The sequence below is a fragment of the Balaenoptera borealis genome (genome assembly GCF_965194805.1).
Source record: "Balaenoptera borealis genome assembly, contig: HAP1_SCAFFOLD_422, whole genome shotgun sequence".
Taxonomy (NCBI): domain Eukaryota; kingdom Metazoa; phylum Chordata; class Mammalia; order Artiodactyla; family Balaenopteridae; genus Balaenoptera; species Balaenoptera borealis.
Genome location: NW_028123774.1, coordinates 308349 through 332989, shown reverse-complemented (window position 1 = coordinate 332989; position 24641 = coordinate 308349). Strand labels below are relative to the sequence as shown.

General features: G+C 43.8%; 1 long non-coding RNA gene and 1 pseudogene across 2 annotated transcripts; both read left to right on the top strand.

Annotated features, from left to right (window-relative positions):
* Positions 1-2113: 2113 nt before the first annotated feature.
* On the top strand, positions 2114-3426 carry LOC309621293. The gene is made up of 2 exons (XR_014239893.1): positions 2114-3042; positions 3127-3426. It is a non-coding gene; the product is annotated as an uncharacterized lncRNA (long non-coding RNA).
* A 2920-nt stretch (positions 3427-6346) lies between these two features.
* On the top strand, positions 6347-19962 carry LOC309621291 (eukaryotic translation initiation factor 3 subunit J pseudogene; annotated as a pseudogene). The gene has a single exon. The product of its transcript is annotated as a eukaryotic translation initiation factor 3 subunit J pseudogene (transcript).
* The last annotated feature ends 4679 nt before the right edge of the window (positions 19963-24641 follow it).

Here is a 24641-nt window from a genome sequence, read left to right as displayed (position 1 = left end):
TCACAGTACACTCAAAGGCCTCTTTCAGATGCTACAAGGATGGCATGGGTAAACAGAGGGGGGACTTCTTCAGAGATTCTCTTCTGGAAAAATAGAAATGTACCAACATACCCTCCTTCCTGTCTTGCTGATGAGAACTGTGCCGCGTGTCCACAGAGACACAGATCCTTGAGGAGAGAGTGAGATTTCATCAGTTAGAATGACCGTTTTCTAACAATACATTTTACCCATGAGGGATCTGAGTTTATGAATGATTGTTACTTGAATGATTCAATGGATTTAGCAATGGTTGTAAACAAAATCAATAACTTGAATTATTGTTATTAATTTTAATTTATGTTGCCCAAGAGAAGAGGTTGATAATTACAATTTCAGTAACACATTTCCATAACTTTGAATTATACCTCTTAAAATTTAGATACCACGGTGTTTCATAATAAATGTTTCACCTACATCCCTCACATTTGAAACTGGATTTCAAATGGACCTAGAAGAGGAAATGTGAGGACAGCGAATCCCTCTACATTCAGTAACATCTAAGGCAACAAATCTAATATCACACGAGGACACTGCTGATTTCCAAGTATAGTTCCTGCTTCTTCTTTGCTCAGTGATTCCAACAAAGATACAAAATGACCTAAACCATCTGGTCTCAATGTTCCTGAAGTCCACACCTCATTCTGAGCTTATACTCTCAAGATTTTATAAGGGAAAACACAGAGACCATCAGAAGGACCTGTCCACGTGGTCACCATGAAGCCCGCCATCATCAGTCCTTCTCCCTCCCATCACAATGGTCAGGCCCTCTTGCTGTGACCATCACCGGTAACCTGCAAAGCAATATGACTTAAATCTCACCACTTCTTTTTACCATCACCCATTGGTCATCTCTAATGGATATTCCCTCCAGCATTATAATATGATCTGGTCTCCAGACATAATGGCCTCCAATTATCTCCACAAAGGAAAAATAACCCCTTTTTTTAGTCCTGGTGACCTAACACATTTTTCCTAGGGTTAAATACACCCTAACAACACATCCCCAACCACTGAAACATAAAGACATCTGTTATATATCCTTCTATGTTAACATGAATTTGGATGGATCTCTTCTAATCCACCAGCTCAAGAAGGGCAGGGCAGATGCTGCGGCATCTGTACAAATGCAGGCCCTTCTTCCACCTGGTGAATAATGGGCTCACCTGATTCTAGGTTTTAGATGCCATCCCTTCCGCTCCTCTACACCACAGCGTATCAGCTCAATTTTCAGGTCCTGACAACAGGGTCCAGACTTCTCCTGTGATTCTTGCCCACATTACTTTGGTTGACTCTCCTATTATCGACATTTAAGCAGGCAGATTCTTTAGAATTTAATTTACTCTGTAAATATTATTGGAAAAGTGAGAAGAAGTATAGTACTCTGTTCAGGAAAGAGTATGGAGTAAATATCTTCTCATAGACAGCAGCCTCGACATCAGTCAGTGTACAGGTGAGATCACTGGGCTGAGGGAGAGCTGACAGGTGTGACCTCGCAGGGCAGGAGTGGAGCCAGTGCTACACGTACAAGGGTGTCAGTCAGAGATGGGGACTCACATTGGTCTTTCTGGTTCCCAGGAGAGATAACATCACTGATGACAACATTCAACACCCCTGGCAAACCCACTATAAATTTCAGACATAGCATCACCATCATGATCCCCAATTTACATCCTTGCAGACTGAAATGCAGATGGTGAGGCCACATCCTCAGTGCCCACAGTGAGATGGATGGAGCTGTGCTCTGCTCTCCAGCACCACTTACTTATATGACCTCGGGCACAGTTCCAGGACTCACGGACCCAGGGACTCGGGAAAGCTGCTCTCAGGTGGGCTTTTCATGGGAACCTGCTTGCTGAGGTGGGGGCTTTCCTCTGACCATGACACCCTCATACTCTGAAAGCCATTCACTGTGAAGGTTTACTTCCAAGAATCATGCATGTTCTCTACCCTAGTGCAGTGGGAACTGTGTTCCCTGAGCCCCAATGTCACTGACAGTGACAGAGTTAGAAAGGAACACTTCTAGAAGGAGTGAGTCTGTGCACTGCGACCAGGTCATATGCCCAGCATATTGGAGTCCTGAGGAGCTCCCCGTAGCTGTCTGTTCTTAGTCCTTGGTAGCCTTGGGGATTCCTCAGTGTCCACCCGCAAGGAAGGAGCCCTGAAGCTCACGGTGTTCGTGCAGACACTCAGTTGTGCACAGGAAAAAGGCAGGGCAGGATACTGACCAAGTCAGCAGTGCTAGGAACCATGACCATCTCAGCAGGAATGACTGCCTTGTCCACAAACTACGCTGTGTGTTTAGTTGTTATGAATAAATCCACCTCCAGAGCAACTCTTGATCATATTTAAACTGTTTCAGGTGAAGAAATGTTCACCCAAGTTAAGGGAAACACGAAGTCCGTTGTGAATTATGATAAACATTAAATTTTACCTAACTTTGTCTGAATTCAATGTGATTATTACTTGTATGGTTTGTCTCAAATACTTGTGCGTCCAGGAAATAAACATGAGGTAATGCAGAAAGGGAAAAACAAGAGTCTGTGTCTGACATCTTGGAGGGCCCTGAATGTTTCATGAGTATTTATGTGAAATATATACATCCATGGGCTTAAACTCTATTCCCCCAATCTGCCATTAATCCTTGAGCACAGCTGATTTCCTGACTAGCCCTTCAGCATCATTTCATTCCTGGACAACGGGTCCCCCAGGCAATAGGAGGGGGACCCCAGGTGGGGGCTGAGTTCTCTGAGGGCACAGCCAGCACCCTCCTCACAGGGGGAGCCCCAGACACAGGGACCTCCCTTCACTACTTGATGCTTTTTATAAAAAGGTCCCTCCTATATGCAAATATCCCCTTAGACCATAAGGTAAAAACGCAGAACCAGTTCACTTAAATACGGGTTTCTCCTCATGCTTGAAGAGATTTTCTGGGCTTCAAGAATCTCATCTGCAAGAAAATGAATCCACTGTGGTTCTTCCTCTTTCTGGTGTCAGCTCCCAGAGGTGAGTGTCTCAGGGATTCAGCCATGAACACACGGGGAAGCTGCATCTGAGCCCATGAGTCACCGTGGTTCTCTCTGTCCACAGGTGTCCTGACCCAGGGGCAGCTGCAGGAGTCGGGACCCAGCCTGGTGAAGCCCTCCCAGACCCTCTCCCTCACCTGCACTGTCTCTGGATTCTCATTAACCAGCTCTGAGGTATCCTGGGTCCGACAGCCTCCAGGAAAGGGGCTGGAGTGGGTTGGTGTGATGGGTTATGGTGGAAGCGCATATTATAACCCAACTCTGAACTCCCGGCTCAGCATCACCAGGGACACCTCCAAGAGCCAAGTCTATTTATCACTGAGCAGCCTGACAACTGAAGACACCGCCGTGTATTATTGTACGAGAGACACAGTGAGGGGAAGTCACTTTGAGCCCAGACACAAACCTCCCTGCACGGAGGCCCGTAACCACCAGTAGGCGCTCAGGACCCACAAAGTACAGGGCTGAGGCCTGCAGCAGGTGCAGAGAGGGGCTGGGAGGCAATTCTTGTTAGAACCTCTGCTTTCCTCTTCCTGCCCAGGAGCTCCACCAGCGACCCTGTTCTGTATCCTAATGTTTCATTGTTGTGGATTATGTTGTGTCTAGAAAATTTTGTGTGCATGTACATATTTGTTTAATTTTATTTTTATTATAGTTCTATATAGATATATGTATATCTATATATACATATATACACACACACATATAGTATACAGGAATTAAGGTTGTTTTTTATTTCTTTATTTTTCTTTTTCACAAAAGAGCTTAGTACAACCCTAAGGCTCACCATCATGTTCAGTCTGAGACTGATGTTTGTGAAACTTGTAAATATCCTGAGAATACACAAGAGATTTTTGAACATTATTAATTTTTGTCTTGTTTTTGTACATGTGGAAGGAAGAGACACACCCTCCTGCTTTCAGTCAACCTGCAGAAACAGTTTGAATTCTGCAACATACAGTGTTATAGACTCTGATGCCAGAGTGCTCCAATACTGCACATGCAATGATCCTCATTATTCACAGATTACATATTTTGAAATTCAGCTACTTGCTAGTTTTTATTAGCACCCCAAAATTAATCCTGTCATTTTGTGATCATTCAAGGACATTTACAATGTGGCTGGTTCTTTGAATCACCCAACACACACACACACATTCCCATCTGAGGTCTGTCAAGGAGATAATCTCTTTTCTTCTTTTAACTCCCGTCATGTAAATGAGCAATTTCTGGGGTCAACATAGGGCCATGCTTTTCACATTTCTGTGATTTTTGGCAATTGTTTAAAGTGACCCCAGGCATAGTGCTGAAGAACAGTCTAGTGTCCCTACACACAAATGGCTGTGAGTGGACTTAGGAGAAAATACACATGACAGATCAGCTTCATTCAGGCATGAGTTATATGGCCATGGGCTGTGGGATTGATATTCATATTTCCAATATAAATCTCATCCAGAACATGAAGACAAAACTCACTGCTGCATATTTGATGTGGCTTTGGAAACTTGGCTTAATTCCAAATACATCATTGCAAGTGGGGGCTTATGGCCCAGAAGAGGGTGGGGTGGAGTAGATTGGAAATTACTAATAGAAGAAATACAGGCTAAGAGAGACCTTAAACTGTATTTACATAGACTCAAAAGGATTCTTGCCAAAGGGAGGCCAGGGTGATCTGATACCGTGTGGGTGACAGGAGGTTTGAAGGATTTGATCAAATACTGAGGGTGATCAGAGCTCAAGGATGGGGGATTCTCATTATTCTCACTTAGCAGGGCTCTTGACAAAACCTGGTCATGTAAATATAAACACAGAAGCCCACAGGTCAAGACTAGCTGAGAAGAGAATTACAAGGAGCCTGTTGGCTAAGGGGTGGTCAAGGGTCTTTGTCACACTTAAGAAGAGTAATATTGAACACACAAAGAAACCAGGGATGCACACACACACACACACACACACACTCAGAGAAAAGACCAAATGAGGACTCAGTGAGAAGAGGTCCATCCGCAAGGAAAGGAGAAAGGCCTGAGAAGAACCCAAACCTGCTGACACCTTGAACTAAGACTTCTAGCATCCAGGTCTGAGAGAAACAAATTTCTGTTGTTTAAGCTGCACAAACTGTTTTTCTGTAATGACCACACTAGCTGATTATACACAACTGATATAGAAGCAGATAGACATATATGGAAATGTAAGTATCATATTGGAAAAGAAAAATCACCCATCCTCCTGGGGCGACTTGATGATCATCCCCAAAAAGACATATAAGTGCCCACCTTAGCATTCTTTAGAATTCATAATAGAGTGTGGAATGATTTCTGGATAAATTAATGTCAGAAATATCTCTTCATGAGACTTTTATTTGAAATTTAGGTCACTACCTACTCTTATTAGTTGTCCAGGTTTTAATTGTTTAATGACATCAGTGATTCTTCTGTTGAACTTCAAATCTACTTCCAGCTTCAGATGGATTTCCAAGTTCTCTCAGCGTGAAAAATCTCCCCAGTCCTGTTTGAAGCAATACTTTTCACTGGAATAGTATGAGTAATGTTTATATTTGGAATTTGATGTCCATAGAGCACTGGAGTCATTTTGTCCCCTAGAGGACATTTGGAAATATCTGGACACAGGTTGGGCTGTAACATTTGGGCTGTGCTGTCAGTACCTAGTTATCTAGTGGGTAGAGTCCATCCTTGCTGACACACATAGTACAATGCACACAACATTATGAGCCACATGCAAGTCCCCAGTAAAAATGGAGAGAATAACTCTTTTATCAAGGGAAAAGGGGAGTTGAAAGGGCTATAGGGAACTGAGTCCATGGTTTCTCTTTGGCTGAGTTCTTGCCAGAAAATTAGGGGTAAACTTTCTTCTTCTTGTTGGATTCTGAGATCGTCAGAGGGCATGAGAACCCCCCTTCTGTTAACCCAATTTTATTTGAGGTTTCTCTTCATTATTATTATTATTGTTGTCATTGTTTTTATTTTACTTTTTCCACTTTTTTTACAACTATCTTCTAATTTTAATCAGAGTTAAAGGTTGGAATAGACAATAACGTTTGGAACCAATTAAATATAATTGTACCATTTTCTCTCCATGACTTGTTATAATTATCCCACCATGAGGTAATTAATGTTATTGCAGAGAAAAGATTATTTTTTACTTTCTAAATTTTATTGTTTTAAATAGTTTATTTTTATTGAAGTATAGTTGATTTATAATGGGTTAGTTTCAGGTGTACAGCAAACTGATTCAGATATATATATATATATATATATATATATATATATATATATTCTTTTTCAGATACTCTTCCCATATAGCTTATTACAAAATATTGAGAATGGTACCCTGTGATATATAGTAGGTCCTTGATGATTATCTATTTTATACATAGTAGTGTGTTTATGTTAATCCCAAATTCCTAATTTATCCCTCCCTCCCACATTTCCCCTTTGGTAGCCATAAATTTTATTTTGAAGTCTCTGAGTCTGTGTCTGTTTTATAAATAAGTTCATTTATATCATTTTTTTAGAATCCATATATAAGTGATTTCACATGGTGTTTGTCTTTCTCCAACTGACTTACTAAACCTAGTATAATAATCTCTAAGTCTATCCACATTGCTGCAAATGGCATTATTTCATTCTTCTTTTATGTCTGAGTAATATTCCATTGTATGTATGCACCATATCTTCTTTATCCATTCATCTGTCAATGGACATTTAGGTTGCTTCCATGTCCTGGATATTGTAAATACTGCTGCAATAAACATTGGGGTGCATGTATCTTTTCGAATTATAGTTTGCTCTGTGTATATTCACAGGAGTGGGATTGCTGTATCATATGGTAGCTCTATTTTTACTTCTTTAAGGAACGTATATACTGTCCTCCACAGTGGCTGTAGCTATTTACATTCCCACCAACAGTGTAGGAGGGTTCCTTTTCTACACACCACCTGCAGCATTTATTATTTGTAGCCGTTTTGATGATAGCTATTCTAACTGGTCTGAGGTGATGCCTCATTGTAGTTTTGATTTGCATTTCTCTAATAATTAGCGATGCTGAGCATTATTTCATGTGCATTTTGGCCATCTGTATATCTTCTTTGGAGAAATGTCTATTTAGGTCTTCTGCCCATTTTTTGATTGTATTGTTTGTTTTTCTGATATTGAGCCTTATGAGCTGTTTGTATACTTTGGAGATTAATCCGTTGGTTTTTGCATTCTTTGCAAATATTTTCTTCCATTCTGTAGGTTTTCTTTTTATTTTTTTCAATTTCCTTTGCTGTGCAAAACTTTTAACTTTAATTAGGTCCCAATTGTTTATTTTTGGTTTTATTTCCATTACTCTAGGAGACAAATGCAAAAAGATATGGCAGTTATGTCAAAGGGTGTCTGCCAATGTTTTCCTCTAAGAGTTTCATAGTATCCATTTATACAATGGAAACTATAAAACTCTTAGTATCCATTTATATATATTTATAGTACACATTTAGATATTTAATCCCTTTTGAGTTTGTTTTTGTTTATCATGTTACAGAATGTTCTAATTTCTTTCTTTTACATGAAGCTGCCAATTTCACATCACCACTTATCGAAGAGAATGTCTTTTCTCCATTGTATATTCTTGCTTCCTTTGTCGTTGATTAATTGACCATATGTGTGTGGGTTTACCTCTGGACTTTTTTATCCTGTTCCATTGAACTATATTTCTGTTGTTATGCCAGTACCATACTGTTTTGATGACTGTAGTTCTGTAGTATAATCTAAAGTTAGGGAGCCTGATCCCTCCAGCTCCAATTATCTTTCTCAATATTTCTTTGGCTATTTGGGGTCTTTTGTGGTCCCATGGAAATTTTTTTTTTAATCTCTTCTAGTTCTTTGATAAATGTTAGTGGTAATCTGATTGGGATTGCATTTAATCTGTAGATTATGTTGGGTAGTATCCTCATTTGACAATATTGATTATTCCAATCAAAGAACATGGTATATCTTTCCATCTGTTTGTGTCATCTTTGATTTCTTTCATCACCATCTTATAAATTTCAGAGTACAGATCTTTCCCCTCCTTAGGTAGGTTTATTCCTAGATGTTTTATTTTTTTTTCATGCAATAGTAAATGGAATTGTTTCCTTAATTTCCCTTTCTGATCTTTGTTTTTAATGTGTAGAAATGCAGCAGATTTCTGTGTATTAATTTAGTATCCTGCAACTTCAACCAAATTCATTGAGAGTTCTAGTAGTTTTCTGGGAGCATCTTTAGGATTTTCTATGTATAGTATCCTATCATCTGAAAACAGTGACAGTTTTACTTCTTTTCCAATTTGGATTTTTTTAATTTCTTTTTCTTCTCTGATTGCCATGGCTAGGACCTCCAAAACTATGTTGAATAAGAGTGGTGAGAGTGGTCATTCTTGTCTTGTTCCTGATCTTAGTGGAAATGCTTTCAGTTTTTCACCATTGAGAATGATGTTTGCTGTGGGTTTGTCATATATGGCCTTTATTATGTTGAGGTAGGTTCCCTCTTTGCCCATTTTCTGGAGTGTTTTTATCATAAATTGGTGTTGACATATACATGGAATCTAAAAAAAAAAAATGGTCATGAAGAACCTAGGGGCAAGACGGGAATAAAGACACAGACCTACTAGAGAATGACTTGAGGATACGGGGAGGGGGAAAGGTAAGCTAGGACAAAGTGAGAGAGTGGCATGGACATATATACACTACCAAACATAAAATAGATAGCTAGTGGGAAGCAGCTGCATAGCACAGGGAGATCAGCTCGGTGCTTTGTGACCACCTAGAGGGGTGGGATAGGGAGGGTGGGAGGGAGGGAGATGCAAGAAGGAAGAGATATGGGGACATATGTATATGTATAACTGATTCACTTTGTTATAAAGCAGAAACTAACACACCATTGTAAAGCAATTATATTTAAATAAAGATGTTTTTTAAAATAAATAAATAAAATAAAATAAGTCGCTGTTGAATTTTGTCAAAAGCTTTTTCTGCATCTATAGAAATGATCATATGGTTTTTATTCCTTAATTTGTTAATATGGTGCATCACATTGATTGATTTGCACATATTGAAGAATACTTGCATTCCTGGGATAAACCCCACTTGATCATGGTGTATGATTCTTTTAATGTGTTGATGGATTCTGTTTGCTAGTATTTTGTTGAGGATTTTTGCATCTATGTTCATTAGTGATATTGGTCTGTAATTTTCTTTTTTTGTGATATTTTTGTATGGTTTTGGTATCAGGGTAATGGTGGCCTCGCAGAACCAATTTGGAAGTGTTACTCCCTCTGCTGTTGGAAGAGTTTGAGAAGGATAGGTGTTAGCTCTTCTCAAAATGTTTGATAGAATTTGCCTGTGCAGCCATCTTGTCCTGGACTTTTGTTTGTTGGAAGATTTTTAATTACAGTTTCGATTTCATTACTTGTGTTAGGTCTGCTTATATTTTCTAATTTTTCTGGTCAGTCTTGGAAAATTGTACCATTCCAAGAATTTGTCCATTTCTTCATGGTTGTCAAGTTTATTAGCATATAGTTGTTTGTAGTACTCTCTTATAGTCCTTTTAGTTTCTGTGGTGTCTGTTGTGATTTCTCCTGTCTCATTTCTAATTTTATTGATTTGTGACCTCTCCCTTGTTTTCTTGATGAGTCTGGCTAAATATTTATGAATTTTGTTTATCTCCTCAAAGAACCAACTTTTAGTTTCACTTATCTATGCTATTGTTTTCTTCATCTGTATTGCACATATTTCTGCTCTGATATTTATTGTTTCTTTCCTTCTACTTACTTTGGTTTTCTTTGTTCTTTTTTCTTTAATTGCATTAAGTGCAAAGATAGGTTGTTTACTTGAGATTTCTCTTGTTTCTTGAGGTAAGATTGTATTGCTATAAACTTCACTCTTAGAACTGCTTTTGCTGCATCCCATAGGTTTTTGGTCATCATGTTTTCATTGTCATTTTTTGTAGGGGTTTTTTAAAATTTATTTATTTATTTGTTTCTTTTTGGCTGTGTTGGGTCTTCATTTCTATGCGAGGGCTTTCTCTAGTTGTTGCAAGCGGGGGCCACTCCTCATTGTGGTGCACGGGCCTCTCACTGTCGTGGCCTCTCTTGTTGGCGGAGCACAGGCTCCAGACGTGCAGGCTCAGTAGTTGTGGCTCACGGGCCCAGTTGCTCCGCAGCATGTGGGATCTTCCCAGACCAGGGCTCGAACTCATGTCCCCTGCATTGGCAGGCAGATTCTCAACCACTGCACCACCAGGGAAGCCCTGTAGGTATTTTTTGATTTCCTCTTTCAGAAAACTATATGATACTGATGAAAGAAATCAAAGACGACACAAACAGATGGAGAGATATACTATGTTCTTGGACTGGAAGAATCAGTATTGTCAAAATGACTATATTACCCCAAGCAATCTACAGATTTAATGTAATCCCTATTAAATTACTAAGAACATTTTTCAAAAATTAGAACAAAACATTTTACAATTGGTATAGAAACACAAAAGACTCTGAATAGCCAAAGCAATCTTTAGAAACAAAAAATGAGCTAGAGGAATTAGCTTCCTGACTTCAGACTATACTACAAATCTACAGTCATCAAAACAGTATGGTACTGAGCACAAAAACAGAAATATAAATCAATGGAACAGGATAGAAAGCCCAGAGATAAACCCTCACACCTATGTACACCTAATCTATGACAAAGTAGACAAGAATATACAATGGAGAAAAGACAGTCTCTTCAATAAGTGGTGTTGGGAAAACTGGACAGCTACAGGCAAAAGAATGAAAGTGGAACACTCCCTAACACTATATACAATAATAAATTCAAAATGGATTAAAGACCTAAATGTCAGGCCAGATACTATCAAACTCTTAGAGGAAAACACAGGCAGAACACACTTTGACATAAATCACAGCAAGATATTTTTTGATCCACATCCTAGAGTAATGAAAATTAACAAAAATAAGCAAATTGGACCTCTTTAAACTTAAAAGATTTTGCACAGCAAAGGAAACCATGAAAGAAACAAAAAGACAACCCAAAGAATGGGTTGAGAAAATACTTGCAAATGAAGCACCCGACAAGGAATTCAGCTCCAAAACATTCAAACAGCTTGTGCACCTCAATATCCAAAAAAAAAAAAAAAAAAAAATACAAACGACCTAAATAAATAATGGGTGGAAGATCTACGTAAACATTTATCTAAAAAAGACATACAAATGACCAAAAGTCACATGAAAAAAAAATGCTCGACATCACTAATTATTAGAGAAATGCAGATCAAATCTACAATGAGGTATCACCTCACAAAGGTCAGAATGGTCGTCTTCGCAAATCTACAAACAATAAAGGCTGGAGAGGGTGTGGAGAAAAGGGAACCCTCCTACACTCTTGGTGGGAATGTAAATTGATACAGTGACTAAGGAGAACAGGATGGAGGTTCCTTAAGGAATGAAAAATAGAATTACCATATGATCCCAGTCCTGGGCATATACCCAGAGAAAACCATAACTCAGAAAGATACATGCTCCCCAATATTCATTGCAGCACTATTTACAATAGCCAGGACATGGAAGCCACCTAAATGTCCATCAACAGAAGAATGGATAAAGAAGATGTGGTACATATATACAATGGAATATTGCTCAGCCATAAAAAGGAACAAAATAATGCCATTTGCAGCAACATGGGTGGACATAGAGATTGTCACAGTAAGTGAAGTAAGTCAGACAGAGAAAGCCAAGTATCACATGAAATCACTTATATGTGGAATCTAAAAAACAAAAACAAAACAAAAAAACAGAAAAAACAAAAAACAGGGTACAAATGAATTTATTTACAAAACCAAAGTAGAATCATGGATGTAGAAACAAATTTATGGTTACCAGGGAATAAGTGGGGGAGGGATAAACTGTGAGATTGGGATTGACATATACACACTATTATATATAAAATAGATAACTAATATGAACCTGATGTATAGCACAGGGAACTCTACTCAATAGTCTGTAATGGCCTATATGGGAAAAGAATCAAAAAAAAAAAAAAAAAAGAAAAGAGTGGATATATATATATGTATAACTGATTCACTTGGCTGTACACCTGAAACTAATATAACATTGCAAATCAACTATACTCCAATAAAAATTAAACAAAAAATAGTGTAATTACTAATTCCAATTAGCAGCTATTCAAAAATGAAAGAAAAAACTAAGCTGCCATTATGGATATATAACCATCTGAGTCCTTAGAAAAATATAATGATAAATATATGTAAGTATATAATAATAGTAATAATAACAACAACAATAAAGTCATAATAGATTTTGAGCTCTTAGTCGAACATTTTGGATGGAAACTGTCCACTCTCTAAGGTCATCAGCTGGTTCTGAAGGTCTTACATCAGCAGTTTTCTAGCAAAGATCAGAGCTTCTACAACATCCATGAGAATCTTCAGTTTGAGGGGCTCACCTGGGGAGCCTTCCAATTGTGTGGAATTATGAATTGATTCTTTAGTTACTGTGATCAGTTCAGTGCTTTTTTCCCCCCAAAATACACATGTTGAAACCCAATGCCCAACATGATGGTATTGGGAGAAGTGCCCTTGGGGAAGGGCTTAGGTCGGGAGGGTGGAGACCTTCTGAACGGAATCAGTGCCTTGTAAAGAGTACAGGGAAAGCTCCCTGCCCCATCGCACCAGGTGAGGTATCAGGGAAAAGTCAGCCGTCTAGGTAGCAGTTTCTCTCCAGGAATCATGTCTTCCAGACCCTGATCTTGGACTTCTCAGACTACAGAAATATGAGAAATAAATGTCTATGGTTATAACCCACCCAGTCTATGGTACTTTGTTTGTGGAGCCAAATGGACTAAGACAGCTGTGAAACAAATATCCAAACGTCCACACTCAGGAGGTTCACAGCTGTGTTTGTTGTTAAAAGTACCTGATGTGGTCCCTCAATGAGGTTCAGGGGCAGTTTTGCTCTGATGTCTCTTTCAATAGATAAAATTAACTGGTTGAATATCCTAGAAGGCTATTGATTAGATGAGCAGGCAGCCTTTGTCTTGGTGCCAGGAGTGGGTGTTATACATGAATCCTTTCCATTATCTTGTGTGTCCAAATGCAATAGGGCAGGGATAGTATTGCAGGGACATGTCTCTAAATGCATGGTTCTTCCAGTTACCACCTCACAGGGTGAAAATTGATTTTTCTTTGAGGTAGTTGATAATGATGTCACTAGTGCTTAAGGGGAGGACCTTTGGCCAAGTTTTGGAAATTTTGGATAATTTTAATTTAGGGAGCTACTTTTTCAACCTTTCCAGAAGACTGTGGATGGTGATGACTGTGTAGTACTGAGTCATAGTGACCCCTTACAGGGTTGTTTTACAAAGATTCCCGTAAGGTGAGCACCTCAGTCACTTGGTATGAATGTCGCTACACCACAAGGGGAACACACATTCAAGAATCGTTCTATGAACTCTAAGGGCTGTAGCCTTCTGGCAAGGAATTACTTCAAGAAAGCCAGAAATTAGACATAAAATAAATAAAATATATTCAAATTCCAGACTCTGGAAGCTGAGTTAAATCCATCTCAGTGTTCAAAGGGCCCTAGAGGATTGTTTCTGTGTGCCTCCTTTACAGTTTCACAGGATTTCATTGTTGGCTGCTTACACAGAACTGAAAAATTACCTTAGTTGTGTTTTTTTATGATTTTTGTGGGGGGTTTTTTGTTTATTTGTTTGTTTTTAGTTTCCACATGTGTTGATTTAAGATAGTCACCGATTTGTCTGTACTGAATTCACACTCCTTCGGATGGGACATGTACCCACCATCCCTGACTCAGGAGGGAACTGGAACCCACTGTCATCTGATTGAAACAGCTAACCTGGTGTCAGGACTCTCTGGAGCTCGGGTTCTATTGTCCCATCTCAGAAAGAATTCAGCCAGAGGCAAAACGATAGGCAAAGTCTGAGTTAATTAGCATAGGATGCTTGTGAGAGATACAAGCGGGAAGCCAAGCCCAGAAAACAAAGAGGGTCACATTTTTATAATCAATGAAAAAGTGGGAGGGGAGAAGAAAACCTTCTTTGTCATTGTTGGGTAGACATCAAGTCTTACATCACCAATTCCTCCTTTAACCCTATATGGTCTAACCCGGAAGGTCATGACACTATTTAAATCATATGTATATTAGCAGAAGGGTGGCAACATATACTAAAATATGGTAATTCATCTCAGGTTTCTGTATAATGTCCCCTCTCACCTATATTTCTGTCCTGGCTACATGCAGAAATGCTACTCTTCAAGGGTTATTAACTTCCTGCCTTCATGTAACAAGATTCAGACCACATATCTATTGTCTTGTGTTTTAACTATCAGGATTTGTGGCTTGAGTGTGTCTGACACTTGGATGCACCTGGTCTTCCTTCTAGGTAGAGTAGATTGTTGCTTGGTTACTGGATTCTTTTCTTGAGTGGTCATTACCTTACAGAAGTCTCCCAAACTCCTATAATTCCCTTTCTGTCTTTAATCCCCTCATGAGATTTCTAAACTAATTGTTCAATTATCCTACTCTATGCCTATCAGTACCATGTAGAGAAGATTAATAGAGAAGTTTAACTTATATTTATTTGAAAACATCTGATGTCACAAAGTGTGAGATTGCAGATTATCTGAATGAAGTAGCTAACTAGAATTTTTCTATTATTTTTAATATAAAATCAATTTCTTATTTAAGACTGTATATCTTATGACTTTCTTAGAGTCCTCCAGAAAATTTTTTTTTTTTTTTTTTTTTTTTTTTGCCACACTGCGTGGCTTGTGGGATCTTAGTTCCCCAACCAGGAATCAAACCCGGGCCCTCGGCAGTGAGAGTGCAGGGTCCTAACCACTGAACCACCAGGGAATTCCCAGAGATTTATCTTTCAGGGTCTAGAAAGTTGAGAACCAGATTAAGGCCACTCTTGGGTAAATGATCTGCTACAGCATTATCTACAGCTTTCATAGTATCTAATTTTGCACTGCCTTCCCCTTTATATGCCAAGTCTCTAGGGTGTAGGCCTGTCTAAAAGTTCCTTACCTTGTTGTGCATCTGATGATGCTTCCAGCAGATGTGAGACGACCCCCTGCTTTGTTTTCAAAACAACCCAATACCTTGCACTACTCCCAAAACCTATGCGTTTACTCTCTGGTCTTCGCCAGTTGACAAGCTCTAGTAACTGCAGTAACTTCTGTCATTTGGGTGGATTTTACATCAGATAGAGGAATATCTTCTAAAGCAAAGATTTTGCTAGTAATACTAATTCCTGGTTAATAATCTCAGTTTTAATTTTGAGGTATGGTCCATGAAAACATTACACCAGGTCAAGGTTATCAACGAGAGAGCCTAACACATGTAAGGAATGTACAGAATTTTCCCTGCTGAAGATGAAACCATTGTGAGCACCATCTTGGTGTTCAGCCATGTCTCGTGACTGTCTAATGCAACAAACACCGACTTTGAGCTCAGTGGAACTTAGTGATTTTCAAATCACTTTTTATCTTAATGGCTTTAGATAATTATGTGAGGCTATTTCAGCAGATAGTGTAGGAAGACAAATTGAACTGAGTAAACAATGAGGCAAATCACAAACTAATGAAACAAGAGCCCAGATGTGAGTGTTTCCAGGCTTGGGGGATTCAACAGTTCATGTACCCAGAGAGGGGGTTTGAACAATCTTCTGCATGGAACACGCGCATGTCAGCTCCACCCCCAGTTGACCCACATCCCGTATGGAGGTGGTGACCGCATTCCCAAGGCCACATGCAGACGTGGAAAGGGACTGGGAGAAGGGGGATGACACCTCTGAAATTAACTCCTCAGGAACCAGGGATGCCCCAGAAGACATTCTCCTGCCTTGTGACTAGAACTTTGTCACCAGGGACATGACCATCACCTGTTGTACTCTTTGAATTCCAGCCTTTTGGGGAGAGGCTTGGAATCTGAGACTTTTATGTGAGAGTCTTGCTGTGTCCTTCATCCCTGTCTTCCTATGTTCAGTTATGTCTGTCCAGGATCCTCTTACACTTAGTGACATTAGATTCCTTCTTTTACTAACAGGTCAAAGATGACCTCTGCTGATACTTCTGGTTTGTGCATCAACAGGTAACACGTTTGGAAATTGTCATTTCCATCCTTAAAGCAAGAAAATTCTGAATAAACTGAACACCAATAATCTCCCTGAACCTAACAGAGTCCTGACATTTCAGGGGAAACCCCCACCCCAAAACTAGAGAGGTGGGCACGTCCAGAATCCAGGTGAGATCTGCCCGCTTGGAAGACAAACTGCTGGGGGAGCACCTACTGTTGAATAACTATGAATGTCGGCAGGACCAAGGTGGACCAGTGTGAGGATGAGAATTTCTGGGGTCCACACCCCATAATTTGTGGGATTTAACCCCAGAAACATCCAGGTCCTCACAGTAAGGATCCATATTTATCCCTTCATGACATCTGTTAGAGGGAAGCAAAGACTAACAACTGAGAAATATCGAAACATACCCAGAACTTCCACCAGGCAGACCCTCCAGAGGAAGAACTATTCCACAAGCTTCTCCTAGGAGGTGAGTAGGAATTCTTATCCTCTCCAGACCCAGGGAGGGGGCACAGCTATCAGGTTAAGAGACTAAAAAGGAATAGACAGGGGACACTGCAGCCTGGGAGGGAGTAGCGGCAGGGGATGAGCCACAACACTGGAGACCCTTATGGAGGTCACAGCCCAGACCCAGTTCCACTGAACCACAGGTATTAAACCTTAACAATGTAGAAAGCCCCCTCCCCACACATGACCTCCACCCCAGGGTCCTAGCAGTGGATTAACACTGAAAGATCCACAATGTGCAGACTCTCTCTGGGGAGGGGAACTAGTGATGCACCGAGACCACATCCAGGACATCAGAGCACTGGGGCTTCGGTACCTACAGCTGGGAGACCAGGCTCAGAGCACCTCACTCCTGGACCTCAGGCTCCATTCTCTCTTGTGCCCTGATGGTCATGGCCAAAACCCCTCTCCTGCTCTTGGGTATTTGATATGTTCAGGAATATCTATGAAGACTTCACCAGAGACTCAGAACCAGAAAGAGAAGCAGGTTTGTCACAGGGACCTGGTGAAGTGGACGTGGTTGACTAAGTAGTGGGCCTGTCTCCCCATTGGATGCCAGGTCCTGAGGTCCTCGGGGCAGTTGGTCAGGAGGGAAGGTGACCAGCAGGATGGAGCCCGAGGATGGATGTACCTGTGGCCATCCTGGTGAAGAGGTGCCCTGCCAGGGTACAACTCACACAGCTGACCTAGCTCACCTGCCCAGTGCTGCCCCCTCAGACAGGTGACTCTACAGAGCAGCATCACCTGAGTCAGGTGACAGGGGCTCTGCCTTCTCCTCCTTTGACTTCTCAGGGGTCTCCCCTCCACAGGTGGGGTCACTAGGGGACCCCCAGCTGCACTGCTTTGAGTTGTCAAGGGGGTGACTGCACTGGTTTCTGACAATGTGGGGCAAGCCTGGTCCCTTCTTTTGGGACCCCTGCAGGGTTCCAGGTGCTGCAAAAACAGGCAAACCCAATATGTGTGCACCTGTCTTTGTTTACTTGCATTTGTTCTGTTTGTCAAATCAAGTCACACACCTAGGCTTAGTGCCAGTGGGGGGTGGGGGGGCACTGCCCCTGTGCTAGATTCAGGGAAGAAAGACAAATTTGGGATCATTGTTGCCAACATCAGGCTGTGTGTGTGTGTGTGTGTGTGTGTGTGTGTGTGTGTTATTGGAACAGTAGAGGGGGAGTGGGCACTGAGCCCCCTGCTTTCTATGCGCAGCTATTCCCTGACATCATATTAGACCACAGGAGCCCCCAGGAGATGAGAGGCCCCCAAACTCCTTGAGAGTGTCTGGACTCACTATAAGTGTCAGCTGCGTCAGTGCATCCACAGATCCAGGGAAGGGGCTCCCTGGTGTTTTCATAAAATGCTTGTTTGGGGTCTCCCTACCGAGTATGTGGATTTATTGAGGCTATTTCTAGAGATGATTAAAAATAATATGTTGTCTCTAAAAGAATATTCTGAAGGCAGAAAACAGCCATTTAATACTGGACTAGACACGCTGGAAGGTAACTGCCCTGTGAGCCCAGGCGGGATCCTCCCCTGCAGGGTATGCGCTGGGCTGCAGGGGGCGCTCAGGACCACCCAGCACAGGGCTGCAGCCCAGGCGCGGGCGCAGAGGGGACGGGGGAGGGGTTTGCTCTCAGAGGCTGAGTCTCCTCTTTTCAATTAAAACAATAATTAGGCTCACACCCGGCTTGAGATGGCGGCGGCGGCGGCGGGGGACTCCGACTCCTGGGACGCGGACACGTTCTCCGTGGAAGACCCGGTGCGGAAGGTGGGGGGCGGCGGCACCGCCGGCGGGGACCGCTGGGAAGCCGAGGACGAGGACGAGGACGTCAAGTTAGCAGAACCTGAAGAACCTAGAGTGCTAACACCAGAACAATTAGCAGATAAACTGCGGCTAAAGAAATTACAGGAAGAGTCAGACCTCGAATTAGAGAAAGAAACTTTTGGTGTTAATAATACAGTTTATGGAATAGATGCTATGAACCCATCTTCAAGAGATGCCTTCACAGAGTTTGGAAAGTTACTAAAGGATAGAATTACACAATATGAAAAATCAGTATATTATGCCAGTTTTTTGGAAGCCTTAGTTCGAGATGCGTGTATTTCATTGGAAATAGATGACTTGAAAAAGATTACCAATTCATTGACTGTACTTTGCAGTGGAAAACAGAAGCAAGAAAAGCAAAGCCAAAAAGAAGAAAGGTGTGGTTCCCAGAGGGGGATTAAAGGCTACCATGAAAGACGATCTGGCAGGTTATGGTGGTTATGATGGAGGATATGTACAAGACTATGAAGACTTCATGTGACATTTTATCTTCTCCTGGTGTCTTCTTTCTCTTGCCCACAATCCCTTCAACATGTAGCACAACTTCCTTTCCTTTCAGTTCTGCCAAATGCTACAATCAGAAGTGCAGTATCTTTTGTGCTGGTTATTTAACCCCTTGACACTTAGGTGCTAATGTGCAAATGAGGGAACTTGGATCTTGCTGCCAAGGGGTTAAAATTGGGAACCTCCATTGCTACTAAATCATAGTTTAAAAAAACAGACCTAATAATGTTGTTGTTGCTATCTGATTCCATAGCAGCAGTCACTAAATTGGAAACAAAAGTTGCAACATGACAAAAAATTGTGTAGTATTTACCAGCACCATTCAGTAATATAGCCTTAACCGTACCTCCTTGAACTACTTCATAACTTGTCAAGAAAAGCAGTCTGCTGCAAGTGCATGGGGTGTGCACCTAGTATTAAAATTGCTTTGTCTTCAAATTGAGCTTGAGAATATTAAAAATACGTTGTGAAGAAGACTGCTTATCTCAGAGTGAAGATACGCGGCTGAAAAGCACTAGTTTGATACTTAAAAATTAAATGACCAAAACCTCCAACTCTGAAGCTGAAGAAGATAAACCTCTCCATTATTGCATTACCAAGTTGTGGAATCTCTTGGACGCATAGACTCTCTAGTTTCTATTTATCAGACTATTCTACTGATGGAGTGCTTCAGATGGGGGAGGGAAACTCCTTACCTGCTTTGTTTGTCTGATTTAAGTGTCTGAGAAACAAATCTCCTTTGTTCTCCGAGGCTGCAGTGGATCAGCTTTAATAGGGTTTTGGCATTTCCTTTCCTTTATAAAATGTGTTCAGCAAACTGCACCAGTTAACTACAGTTTGGTAAATTGTTATGTTAACAATTATGACATCTGCAATGTTTTATAAAGCAACTAGTTTAATAAAGTCACTATTGTGAGTACTTAAATTTTGTGTTACCTCCCAAGAGATATTTTTGGAGAGTACAGAACAAAGCTCTTGGGACTAGAGTTCTCTGTATATTTATAAAGCTTAATAAGTGCTTGATGAGTAGATGTAGTTTTAAAACAAAAATGATTTGCGAGGTCCTTAATAGTGTCACCCTAGAGCAACAACGGTATGGAGCTGCCTTCCTCTTCTTATTTATTGGGGGAAATTGTTTGGTTGTTTAGATACTAAGGCCTAATTAAGTACCTAGAAGAACTATTTATTTGGAGTAATTGAGCTTATAACTCAGGTTGTAGCTGTAAGCAGAGATTGGGTGATCTTCTCTGTTATATATTTTCTTTTAAGCAATTTAACCCAATCTGTGGCTGGAGTCTTATTTTGAAACTGCCACAGAATCAAAAGTAGGGACAGAGCAAAAAATGTTTCAAATTTCTCTTACACAGGAAGTAGGAGCCTCAATCAAAGCTCTGTAGATGACTAAATGGAAGACAGGACCATCTAAATGATTTGAGGAATTAACCGAAAGCAGTGACTACACAGCAATAATTACAGCCAATAAAGATTGTTTTAAGGCAGACAAGGGCTAAGATTTCCTTAGCAGTAATAATGACATACACTGAATTTAAAATCTATTTTATTATAGAGGTCAGTTTCTAATAAATGGAAATGTATCATCTGTTCCTTAACTATGTAAATAATATTAAATTCCTTTGAAACTGGAAAAAAAACCCCAATAATCAGTAGGACAAGGACTGCTGAAGTGTTTAATATTGGGTCCTATTGAAAACACTTACCTAACTCAATAAGACAATGAGAAGTAGGGCTTCAAGATATGTATGTATGTGTGTGTATGTTTGTTTGTTTGTTTGTTTACCCAGTGGTTGCAGAGTTTGCAGACACCCTGATTCCAGAAATAGGATATTCAGACATGAAAATACAGAACAGGTTCAGGCGTCTGTGTCATTCAAAGGCTGGTTCACAATGAGGACCTTGTCCTCTGTGGGCTGGTCCCTCAGTGGGAGGAGCTCTGCCTGCACAGGGTTTAGGAACATGGCAGGGGATGCATGTCCTCAAACAAGGGTGAGGATGTGGACCCTCAGCCTCCCACTAAGCATGGTTTAGGGGCCGACTGAAGTCAGGTGGGCAGTGAAGATACCAGGCCAGCTCGCCACCACCCCAACAGAAACCTGAGAGGGCAGGAAGGCAGCCTGAAGATGACCCAGGAGATAAGCCCGGGCCATCCTGGGGGACCCACCGGGACAGGCATGGAGCCCACTGTGAGGGGGCCCAGGGAGCAGACCACACTCGGGACAGGCCGAGTCTCTCGACTGTCAAGACCAGGGCCCAGGGCCGGCGGCCCCGCTGGGTTAGGCTCTGACTTGCCAGGGTCTCTGCTGAGGGGCTCCTACAGGGAGGGAGGTCAGCAGTGAGCTCACCTTTGCCCCCTCCTCAGCCCGCCCGCTGCACGGTCCCTGCTGGCCCTTTGGGAGAGCCCCGCTGCAGAATGTCCTGGAAGCCGCCGGCCCATGAGCCACGCACAGCAGGAGACGCTCTGTGAGGGCCAAGCCAAGGGACCCTGGGGCCCTGGAGCACAGGGGCTGCGAGGACCCGGCCTGAAGCCTGCCCAGAGAGCGGGACTGGGCATCACTGGGGGGTCGGCACTGCAGGGGGGGCTGCTGTCCCCTGACAGCCAGGGAGACTGAGTGCCTTCCGAGTCCAGAAACCGTGAGTGACCCACGGGGAGAGCAGAGACTCAGATGCCCGTTTCCTCATTCCTTGGCGACCTCTGGTCCCTTCTACGGCAGACGCCTTGCACATGTGTGGGGGGTCTGTGTGTCAGTGTCTGTGCGTGAGTGTGAGTGTGCTCCAGGGCCAAGTGAGTGTGCTCCAGGGCCGAGTGTGTGTGCTCCGGGGCCGAGTGAGTGTGCTCCAAGGCCGAGTGTGAGTGTGCTCTGGGACCGAGTGTGAGTGTGCTCCGGGGCCGAGTGTGTGTGCTCCAGGGCCGAGTGTGAGTGCTCCAGGGCCGAGTGTGTGTGTGCTCCAGGGCCGAGTGTGTGTGTGCTCCAGGGCCAAGTGTGTGTGTGCTCCAGGGCTGAGTGTGTGAGTGCTCCAGGGCCGAGTGTGAGTGTGCCCCAGGGCCGAGTGTGTGTGTGCTCCAGGGCCAAGTGTGAGTGCTCCAGGGCCGAGTGTGTGTGTGCTCCAGGGCCAAGTGTGTGTGTGCTCCAGGGCCGAGTGTGTGAGTGCTCCAGGGCCGAGTGTGAGTGTGCCCCAGGGCCGAGTGTGTGTGTGCTCCAGGGCCAAGTGTGAGTGCTCCAGGGCCGAGTGTGAGTGTGCCCCAGGGCCGAGTGTGTGTGTGCTCCAGGGCCAAGTGTGAGTGCTCCAGGGCCGAGTGTGTGTGTGCTCCAGGGCCAAGTGTGAGTGCTCCAGGGCCGAGTGTGTGTGTGCTCCAGGGCCGAGTGTGTGTGTGCTCCAGGGCCAAGTGTGAGTGCTCCAGGGCCGAGTATGTGTGTGCTCCAGGGCCGAGTGTGTGTGCTCCGGGGCCGAGTGTGGGTGCTCCGGGGCCGAGTGTGTGTGCTCCGGGGCCGAGTGTGGGTGCTCCGGGGCCGAGTGTGTATCTGGCCTCTAGGTGGAGTGTTTTGACACCCCCATTGGAGCCTGGCCTGGCATCCACGGCCTTGAGGCTCTGCAGACTTGGCGCTCGCCTCTTGGGTGCACTCTCTCCTCTCTTTCTTCACAATTCCTAGGGGTAGAAGCCTTTAAAACCTTCAAAGGGCTTCTAAAACTCCGAGATGGAAGGCTCTGGAAACACTTACCCAGCTCCCCCATGGCTCCAGGAAGTCAGACCCCCGGGGACCAGTGGGACGGGCTGGCCGAAGCCTGGGCCCACATGGGAGGAAATATTCCGGAGGGGATCCCACCACTCCCTGCAAAACCACTCCTCAAAATCGGGGCGGGCTCCCCTGGCCCAGGGCCCCGGCTCAGCACCTCCTCCTGGACTTGGCTGCCCTTCCTCACAGGTGCCAACCCGGTGCCCACCACAGGGGCCCAGCGCTGCAGTCCAGAAGGAAAGCCCACCCTGCCCAGGGGCCCCCAGCACAGGCCGAGGGGACAGGCGTGGACAATGGGGAGAGCCACAGCAAGCAGCTGCAATTGCCCAGGACAGCTGCAGCCCCTCGAGGCCAGAGGTCAGGGGTCCTCAGCTCGAGGAGCCCTGCTGGTCACCTTGCGGCTCCAGAGGTGACCTGAAGGAGATGAGGGGAGAAGTACGCTCTCCCCAGACCCCCGTGGTGGTGCCAATGGGAAGCCCAAGGAGCAGCCGTCCACCAGACCCGGCGGGAGTGGCCAGATGCTCCTGCTGTTCCCTCATTCACACCGCTGGCCACAGACCGCAGGACCTGGAGAGCCGTCCGTCCAGACCCAGCAGAGGCTCCATCACCCACACTCCGAGCCTGAACGCACCGTGAACCCTGCCCTGGACTCCACGCACCTCTGCCCACTGTCCTGCTCCATCCCCGGCCAGAGCCAGCTCTAACCATCTGCCCGCACTACCATCTTCACATCACAGCCTCCATTCTTCCATGGAGACCTGGCTCGGTGGGCAGCTGGCAGGCGACCTTGCGCTGGGTCCTTTGCTGCCTGTGCCCAGCCTGTGGAATAATTAATCACCATAGCAATCACAGCTCCATGGGGATTCATGGTGAGGACCCAACGGAGTGACCCACAGGCACCGGGCGTGGTGTCCAGCCTGCACCGAGCACTCGGCCACGCAAGCCATTCTTGTTAAATTACTGCCACCACATTCCTCCACCCTGAGCAGCCTTCATCTGCTGCACCTGACATAACCGCCCCAACCCAAAGCTCCGGAAGGTGTGCACCCACCCCGCAAGAGGGGCCGTGCCTGTGGAGCCAAAGCCCAACCTTGGGACTCACCCCAGCAGTCGTGCCCCTCTAGCAGGACACAGGAGGACACAGCACACATCTTCAAGCTGGGGTCGACCTGCTCCTCTGGTCTTGCTTCACTGCGGTCCACAAGGCGGTGCTTCACCAGGCAGCCAGCAGCCAGCAGCCTGTCCATCCACCTGTGTCTGCAGTGCTGTCCCTGAGACTCCGCCCCCGCTCCTGGGCTCTCCCGCCGCCCCCCCCACCACGCACACTCCCACCAGGCAGGCTCTGCCCCTGGTGCCCTGGACACAGTGCGTACTGGGAGGACGAAGCAGGCACAGAGCAGAGTTTTCAGCACAGCACACTGACAGTGTCAATGACATCGCCCGGAGCGTTCCTTCTCTAGCAATAAAACTTAACCAAAGCGACTCAGGAAGAAGTGGGAATCGTAACTAGAGCACCAACCCTCAGGAAAGCATCAGAGTATCGGTGTGTGACTGCCTGCACAGGCCACTCCGGGCCCAGGTGGCTTTGGGGTGAGCTTTCAGACTGTCACAAAACTGGCCTCGGCCATATGTATGAACCCTGCTCCAACGCCCCCAAAAGGAGAAACACGGGCTGGTTTACGGATCGGCCAATAGCCGGAAGTCATAAACACAATTCTAGGAAGCTGAATTCTGTCCGGTTCATTGAACAGACTCTGACCAGACGTTAAGAGCCACGTCTAGCTCATCCCAGCATTCAGGCAAATGATGGCCTGCAAGCTTCCCAACGGAAAGTCCCCATCAGA